This window comes from Phocoena phocoena, chromosome 5 (assembly GCF_963924675.1).
Source record: "Phocoena phocoena chromosome 5, mPhoPho1.1, whole genome shotgun sequence".
NCBI lineage: Eukaryota > Metazoa > Chordata > Mammalia > Artiodactyla > Phocoenidae > Phocoena > Phocoena phocoena.
The window spans coordinates 89,946,633-89,955,986 of NC_089223.1; the positions used below are offsets into that span (position 1 = coordinate 89,946,633).

The 9,354-nt window shown below is 41.1% G+C and overlaps 1 pseudogene; it reads right to left on the minus strand.

Moving 5' to 3' along the window:
* Positions 1-8,036, minus strand: part of LOC136123216 (cytosolic beta-glucosidase-like) — a 146,898-nt pseudogene extending 138,862 nt beyond the window's left edge.
* Between the last annotated feature and the right edge of the window lie 1,318 nt (positions 8,037-9,354).

Below are 9,354 nucleotides of genomic sequence, written 5' to 3' on the forward strand. Positions count from 1 at the left end.
GAATAAAGACACAGACGTAGAGAATGGATTTGAGGACACAAGGAGGGGGCAGGGTAAGCTGGGATGAAGTGAGAGAGTGGCATGGACACATATACACTACCAAATGTAAAATAGCTAGTGGGAAGCAGCCATATAGTACAGGGAGCTCAGCTCAGTGCTTTGTAACCACCTAGAAGGGTGGGATAGGGAGGATGAGAGGGAGATACAAAAGGGAGGGGATATGCGGATATATGTATACGTATAGCTGATTCACTTTGTTATACAGCAGAAACTAACACAACAATGTAAAGCAATTATACTCCTATAAAGATATTAAAAAAAAAAACTATCCAACCTTACACCTAAAGGAACTAGAGAAAGAAGAACATACAAAACCCAAATTTAGTAGAAGGAAAGAAATCATAGAGATCAGAGCAGAAATAAATGAAATAGAAAGAAAGAAAACAGTAGCAAAGATCAATAAAACTAAAAGCTGGTTCTTTGAGAAGATAAACAAAATTGATAAACCTTTAGCCAGACTCATCAAGAAAAAGAGGGAGAGGACTCAAATCAATAAAATGAGAAATGAAAAAGGAGAAGTTACAATGGACACTGCAGAAATAAAAAGCATCCTAAGAGACTACTACAAGCAACTCTAAGCCAATAAAATGGACAACCTGGAAGAAATGGACAAATTTTTAGAAAGGTATAACCTTCCAAGGCTCAACCAGGAAGGAACAGAAAATATGAACAGATAAATTACAGGTAATGAAATTGAAACTGTGATTAAAAATCTTCCAACAAACAAAAGTCCAGGACCAGATGGCTTCACAGGCGAATTCTATCAAACATTTAGAGAAGAGATAACACTCATCCTTCTCAAACTCCTCCAAAAAATTGCAGAGGGAGGAACATTCCCAAACTCATTCTATGAAGCCACCATCACCCTGATACCAAAATCAGACAGAGATACTACAAATAAAGAAAATTACCAACGAATGTCATTGATGAATACAGATGCAAAAATCCTCAATAGAATACCAGCAAACAGAATCCAACAACACATTAAAAGGATCATAAACCATGATCAAGTTGAATTTATCCCAGGGATGCAAGGATTTTTAAATATCTGCCGATCAATCAATGTGATACACCATATTAACAAATTGAAGAATAAAAACCACATGATCGGGGCTTCCCTGGTGGCACAGTGGTTGAGAGTCCGCCTGCCGATGCAGGGGACACGGGTTCGTGCCCCGGTCTGGGAAGGCCCCACATGCTGTGAGCCATGGCCAATGAGCCTGTGCGTCTGGAGCCTGTGCTCCGCAAAGGGAGAGGCCACAACAGTGAGAGGCCCGCATACCGCAAAAAAAAAAAAAAAAAGACAAAACACCACATGATCATCTCAATAGATGCAGAAAAAGCTTTTGACAAAATTCAACACCCATTTATGATAAAAACTCTCCAGAAAGTGGGCATACAGGGAACCTACCTCAACATAATAAAGGCCATATATGACAAACCCACAGCAAACATCATTCTCAATGGTGAAAAACTGAAATCATTTCCTCTAAGATCAGGAACAAGACAAGGGTGCCCACTCTCACCACTATTATTCAAACTAGTTTTGGAAGTCCTAGCCATGGCGATCAGAGAAGAAAAAGAAATAAAAGGAAGCCAAACTGAAAAAGAAGTAAAACTGTCACTGTTTGCAGATGACATGATACTATAAATAGAGAATCCTAAAGACGCCACCAGAAAACTAGCTAGACCTAATCAATGAAGTTGGTAAAGTTACAGGATACAAAATTAATGCCCCCAAATCTCTTGCATTCCTATACACTAACAATGAAAGATCAGAAAGAGAAATTAAGGAAACAATCCCATTCACCATTGCAAAAAAAAGAATAAAATACCTAGGAATAAACCTACCTAAGGAGGTAAAAGACCTGTACTCAGAAAATTATAAGACACTGATGAAAGAAATCAAAGATGACACAAACAGATGCAGAGATATACCATGTTCTAGGATTGGAAGAATCAATATTCTGAAAATGACTATACGCAAAGCAATCTACAGATTCAATGCAAGTCCTATCAAATTACTAATGGCATTTTTTATAGAACTAGAACAAAATATCTTAAAATATGTATGGAGACACAAAAGACCCCAAATAGCCAAAGCAACCTTGATGGAAAAAAATGGAGGTGGAGGAATCAGACTCCCTGACTTCAGAATATACTACAAAGGTACAGTAATTAAGACAGTATGGTACTGGCACAAAAACAAACATACTGATCAATGGAACGGGTTAGAAAGCCCAGAGATAAACTCACACACCTATGGTCAACTAACCTATGACAAAGGAGGCAAGGATATACAATGGAGAAAAGACAGTCTCTTCAATAAGTGGTGCTGGGAAAACTGGACAGTTACATGTAAAAGAATGAAATTACAACACTCCCTAACACCATACACAAAAATAAACTCAAAATGGATTAAAGACCTAAATGTAAGGCCAGACACTATAAAACTCTTAGAGGAAAACATAGGAAGAACACTCTGACATAAATCACAGCAAGATCTTTTTTGACCCACCTCCTAGAGTAATGGAAATATCAACAAAAATAAACAGATGGGATCTAATGAAACTTAAAAGCTTTTGCATAGCAAAGGAAACTATAACCGAGATGAAAAGACAACCCCCAGAATGGGAGAAAATATTTGCAAATGAATCAACAGACAAAAGATTAATCCCCCAAATATATAAACAGTTCATGCAGCTCAATATTAAAAGAACAAACAACCCAATCAAAAAATGGGCAGAAGATCTAAACAGACATTTCTCCAAAGAAGACATACAGATGGCCAAGAGGCCAACATCACTACTGCTCAACATCACTACTTATTAGAGAAACACAAATCAAAACTACAATGAGGAATCACCTCACACAGGTTAGAATGGGCATCATCAGAAAATCTACAAACAATAAGTGCCGAGAGAGTGTGGAGCAAAAGGAACCCTCTCGCACTGGATGGGAATGTAAATTGATACAGCCACTATGGAGAACAGTCTGAAGGTTCCTTAAAAAAACTAAAAATAGAATTACCATATGACCCAGCAATCTCACTACTGGGCATATACCCTGAGAAAACCATAATTCAAAAAGGCACATACGGGGCTTCCCTGGTGGCGCAGTGGTTGAGAGTCTGCCTGCCAATGCAGGGGACACGGGTTTGTGCCCCGGTCCGGGAAGATCCCACATGCCGCGGAGAGGCTGGGCCCGTGAGCCATGGCCGCTGAGCCTGCGTGTCCAGAGCCTGTGCTCCGCAACGGGAGAGGTCACAACAGTGAGAAGCCTGTGTACTGCAAAAAAAAAAAAAAAAAAAAAGGCACATACATCCCAATATTCATTGCAGCTCTATTTACAATAGCCAGGTCATAGCAATCTAAGTGCCCATCAACAGACGAATGGATAAAGAAGAAGTGGTACATATATACAATGGAGTATTACTCAGCCATAAAAAGGAACGAAATTGGGTAATTTGTAGAGATGTGGATGGACCTAGAGACTGTCATACAGAATGAAGTAAGTCAGAAAGAGAAAAACAAAGTATATTATCGCATATATGTGGAATCTAGAAAAATGGTACAGATGAACCAGTTTGCAAGGCAGGAATAGAGACACAGATGTAGAGAACAAATGTATGGACACCAAAGGCGGGGAGGAATGAATTGGGACATTCGGATTGACATATATACACTAATATGTATAAAATAGATAACTAATAAGAACCTGCTGTATAAAAAATAAATTAATTTAATTTAATTTAAAAAGTAAAAGACAAAGAAAAAAAAGAAACCCACAAACTCAGATCACACCAGGAGGCCTTAACGGAGTAGTCTGGACTTTGTTGATGATTCGCGGGATTTTGTAGAGCACATTCACCCCTTAAGAGATCCTCCGTGAAATCACTGGGAGGTACAAGCTCATAAGAGCTATAGAATCAGGTCCTAAATGTTATTTTCATAGCCCCTCCGTGGCCTACTGAGGAAGTAAACAAAACGCCACTGAGCTACCTGCTGTTTTGGGCCTCACATTCCCTGCAGCCAAAAGCATAGGCAGAGTCAGTTTCATAAAGGGTTAAAAATCATGGGAATTTTTCTGTACTTTAAAATATTGCATGAAACTCACTTCTGTACAAATAATGATCATCTGCATTTTCTTCCCTGCCTCTTCATCTAACAAATACATTTTTACAGGTTTTACAATATTCTTTACAGCTCACGTAAAACACATAATTTTCCTCCTGTTTATATCACTTGTTTATTATTTATTTATTAGATTTATATGGCGCTTTCCTCCAAAAGGCACTACACAGCCAACTCTGATGAAATAAACATTACATTAAACTCTTCATAAACCATAGTCAGGGAAGTGGCCAGCATGAAGGCCCAAGAGACATGCACAGGAAGAACGAAGAGCCATGGGTCTGGTGAAATATGCAAGCAAGTAGTCAGTATATTAGGAGGCCCAGTGACCGGAAGGCCTGTCCTGTATTTTCTGGTCACTCTACCTGCAAAAGACCCTGAGAGTGCCTTTGATTAAAAGTGACAGAGCCCAAGTATCTCTATTTCTGTGTGGGAGTGGGCATGGGTCTGTAGGGGAGTGGGGAGGGGGTGGAGTATTATAGCTATATCTCCAGGCTCCGGAGAGGATGTCTGAAAACAAAGATACCTACACAGACAATGTGTTTTGAAAATCTCTGGAGAAAGATACATAGTGATGTTTTATAACAAATCACTGAGATAGATTTTTTTCTGTATAAATACAGTTCACGCTCAATCCTCAGTTCTGCTGAGTGTCCGTGACTTCCAAAGGCTCTGTAGACGTTCAAACGCCAGGGAAGCTCAAAAGTGCAAAGATTCTCAAAATCGAAAAGCGACAAGGTGACTTCAGCTTTTAAATTCCGGGCCACATTGATTTGACAAAGCCACGTGCTGACGTCCTGCATATGTGATCCTTGCAGTGGTGGAAGGGGTAGCTAAACAGTAACTCTCCCAGGCGCTGCTGGAAGATCAGGACAAGAATGAGCAAGAAGGGAGTATATTCTTACTTGTGGTCCAAAGAAGAAAGGACCATTCCCAGTAAATGGAGCAGATGATGTAGCTCTCCTATCAGTACAGACAGTGAGAGAGAATCCAGCCAGGAGAAAGAATAACATCATCATCCTTATTATTATTACTAGTAGTAGTAGCAGGAGTGTTGTTGTTATTGTTATTTCGTGGATATTATGACCCAGGCACTCTTGTGCTCCAGTCATATATGTTGACCTCTTTAATCCCCAGAACAAACCTACAGAGTGGGCATGACCGTTTTCCTAGTTTTACAGATAAAGAACCTGAGACTTAAATAAGTTATTCGCCCAAAGTCACTCAGCTAGTAAGTGCTTGAGCTAGGATTCAAACCCAGCACAAAAGGATAGGTAAGAAAACCAAGGAAACATATAAAAGGCATCTGTGCATTGACAAAAAGAGAAGGGAAGATCAATTTCCCTTCTGAAAGCTGTTGGAGAGCTAACAGCACAATAGCAGGTTAGGGACAACAAATAAAGACCTTACGATAAGGCAGCAGCAAGCCCAGTGCAGACAGAAGAGGTACAGCAATGCGGAGACCCTGTGATGAGAGGAGCTCAGAAAGGACTAGTAATCTTATCCCCAGGGCTGAGTGCGCAGGATCTGGGAGCTGGGAACTGAAACCCACTGTGTTGTCTTGTATAAGTGACTGTGTGCTTCAGCCAAGTTCACTGTGGAGTTCTAAAGTGATTCATTCTCAGTAGCCCGTTTGTGACCCTCCCCCACCTAAATATAAATACAATGCATTCAGCACTTACTGAGCATCAAGCATTTAACACACATCATCTTATCTAAACCTCACAGCAGCACTATAAAGTAGATACCATAATCACCCCCATCTTACCGACAAGGAGGCACAGAGAAGTTGAGTAAATTGCTCAAAGTCATACAGAGTTAGAAAAAGGTAGAGATGGACCCCCAGTCTAGCGAGTCTGGCTCCAGAACCCAGCTTCCTAGTTTCCATGCTGTGCACCTTCTAGAACCTGATTCTGTGCACTGCAACCCCCTCTCAGTTCTGTCTGACCTGTCTTCTGAGAAAGAAACTAGCCAACGTCCTGTTTCTTGTTTTCACTACAAGAAGGCCAGCTTCATCAAGTCACCCACCCTGACCAAGTGAAAATTACCCGGGAACAAATGTAGAAGATACCATAGAGAGAGAAAAAAGTGACGTGGAATTCCTATTAACCTGTACATTCTCAGACATTCTTTTGAAAGTGCTTTGTATCACAGAGCATATGTGTCATAACATACATAGTCCCCATGGAAGATGTCTTCCACATGGCAGTTGTTGCAATTATCATAGCAGAGATTCCTCATTCGCATTTCTGGAGGTCTGGGAAATGGCAACTGAAGCTGGGAATCATAAGCGGCATGGATTATGCCAAGATCAACCTGCACTCTGTCTAGAAAAACCTTCACCAGCTTCAAATGGCTCCCTCCTTCTCGTCCTTAAAGTTTCAGATTAAATGACAGTAATTCACAGAGATCCTCCTAAATCAAAACCTGGTATCACCCTAGCACTTACCATAAGCAGTAATTATATCTTTTATTAATTTACTTGTTTTTGCTGATGTATTTGTGTTCTAGGGCTGCCATAATAATGTACCACAAAAGAGGTGGCCTAAACAACAGAAACTTATTCCCTCTCATTTCTAGAGCCTAGAAGTCCAAAATCAAGGTTTCAGCGGGGTCATATTCCCTCTGAGACTCTTGCTAGAACCCTTCCTTGCCTCTTCTAGCTTGCGGGAGTGGCCATCGGCCCTTGGTGTTCTTTGGTTTACAGCTGCATCACTTGAGTCTCTGCCTCTATTGTCACATGACATTCTCCACATGTGTTGCTGTGTCCAAATTTCCCTCTTCTTATACGGACACCAGTCATATTGGATTAAAGCCCCACTCTACTCCAGTATGAGCTTACCTTATCTTAGCTAATGACATCTTCAGATGGCTAGCTCTGGCCCCCCGAAGTGTGAGAGAACACATTTCTGTGTTTAAGCCTCCCAGTTTATGGTCATTTGCTACAGCAGTTCTAGGAGAATGCTGCCAGAAATTCTCTTAGCTTTATTTATCCCTGGGTTTCCACATTTATTTGACCAAATAAATATTTTCCCATGATAGCTATTAACAATCCCTAATTCCTTAGGTGGAAAATATATATAGGAAAAAGCTAATCTAATCTTCCTATTTTTCATAGGAAGAAACTGAGACTAGAGGAGGAGACCAGATTCACAAGCTCATGCCTGGCAGGATGGAGACCAGAACTCAGACCTCCAACTCCACTCTGGGTGTGCTTTGCCATCTCACAGTTAATTCTCAGCCACCCAGGAAATGGGGGTGCCTTGAAATAGAACAGGGAACCTCTCCCAACTGAAGAACATCCTTCAGTGATGTCTCTTGGACTCCTTGAAGGTATTTAGTCAATATTTTTCTAACCAATAGGAGAAATTGTTATCATTTTTAGGGAGGTTATGGGAAATGTGTTCAAGAAACTTTCAGCCAAGTTCACTGTGGAGTTCTAAAGTGATTCATTCTCAGTAGCCCGTTTGTGACCCTCCCCCACCTAAATATAAATATAATGCAGTGTACACTGATGTCTCAGATGAGCTGGAATGGACCAAAATTACAGCCGCAGAGGGGTCTTCAGCCCCTCGTCACCACCACCCTTGTGCCTAAGGAAAGGGACATGGGAAGCAAGTGTCTTCTGTGTGAAAAGGGATAGTTTCATTTATGCAGTTATGGGCTCTTCAGTCCTTTTGCTTCTCTTCTTTTTGCCCCCTCACCCGACCTTCTTCCCCAGACATACAGAATCCATGAGAAGTAAGCCATTCCAGCTCTGGAGAAGGGGAAGAAGCTTCTCCTACCTTCCACTTGATAAGCTGAAGTGACTGCCCCCCAACCAAATCCTGCAGGAAAATCCATGCTTTCAGAAGACTGCCGACCGGAACACTCAGGCAACAGAGCTGCACCCTTCAGGCAGGGGAGCCCAGCAGCTGTGCAAACAGTAAGTGAACTCTCACCCTGACAGAAGTCTCAGAATGCAAACGAGTATGCAAACAAGAAGGGAACCTGATTAAAGCATCCCACTTGACTGGCGACAGCCTCGATTTGAAGCCAAGACACTTGGTTCAGGGGGACCATTTATACTGTTCTTCTCCAGACACTCCCCGATTTTTAACAGAGTTGGGCCAGCCTGGGGACAGACCAGGTCTCTGCTTTGGCAGGGCACCCATTCATCTAATCTTTTCCCTTTTAATGAAACACATGGACATTGTTTTTAAAAGTCACATAATCCTACTAGAACTTTCCCTTGGCCAATTCCTCCCAATTCCTTATCCCCACTCCCTACAGGCCACCATTTTCAAGTGTTTCTTCTGATATTTATTCCCCTGTTGTCAAATAATAGGCTGAGATTGGTGCCTCTTAATTTGTTTTTCAATTTTAGATAATAACTATTGACTTCTGGATATAAGGGTGGATATAAGAAGAGAGAGCATGTGTGCTCTCTCTCTCTCCCCTTCCTCCATCGACCCGATGTGGTTGGATTACCTCTTCTGTTTAAATAAATATTCGATATTTACATGAATTTGACTGCGTATGGCTCAAAGCTGAGCTGTGTAGTATACCATGCTTACAGGCAACTTTTCATTTTCTCCAGGGTTCAACTGTCTGGATTTTATATTTAAATTCCTCTATTCTTATCACTAATTTATCCCCAAACAGTCTGACAGGACTATGAATCTATGTTTAAACACCTCTGTTTGCTTGCTCCACTCTGCACTGTTTGTTTCTTAGGCAGCCACAGAGCTACGTAGTCTTTAACTTCCCTCACCAGTCTCCTGGGCTTTCTCCCTCTTTTTTTCCTTTCCCTTTTTAGAGAAACAAATCCTTGAATAACTTTCTGATAAAATGGGCATGGGAGGCACGTTTTTTGAAACCCTGTAGTTCTGCAATTATCTTTATTCTAATGTCACACTTGATATGTAGTTTGGCTACTATGGGATTTTATGGTAGAAATAATTTTCATTCAGAATTTTGAAAGCATCGGTTTACGGTTTTCTAGCTTCCAGTGTGGCAACTGAGAAGTCTGATGACAATCCAAGTCCTATTCTTTCATATGTCACCTGTTTTGTGCCCCAGCCCACCCTCCCTGCTCCCCAAGCTTCTGTTTCTGAAATTTCACAGTCACACGCTTGATGTGGAATTTCTCATCCACTGTGCCAGACACACAGCCTGTGGA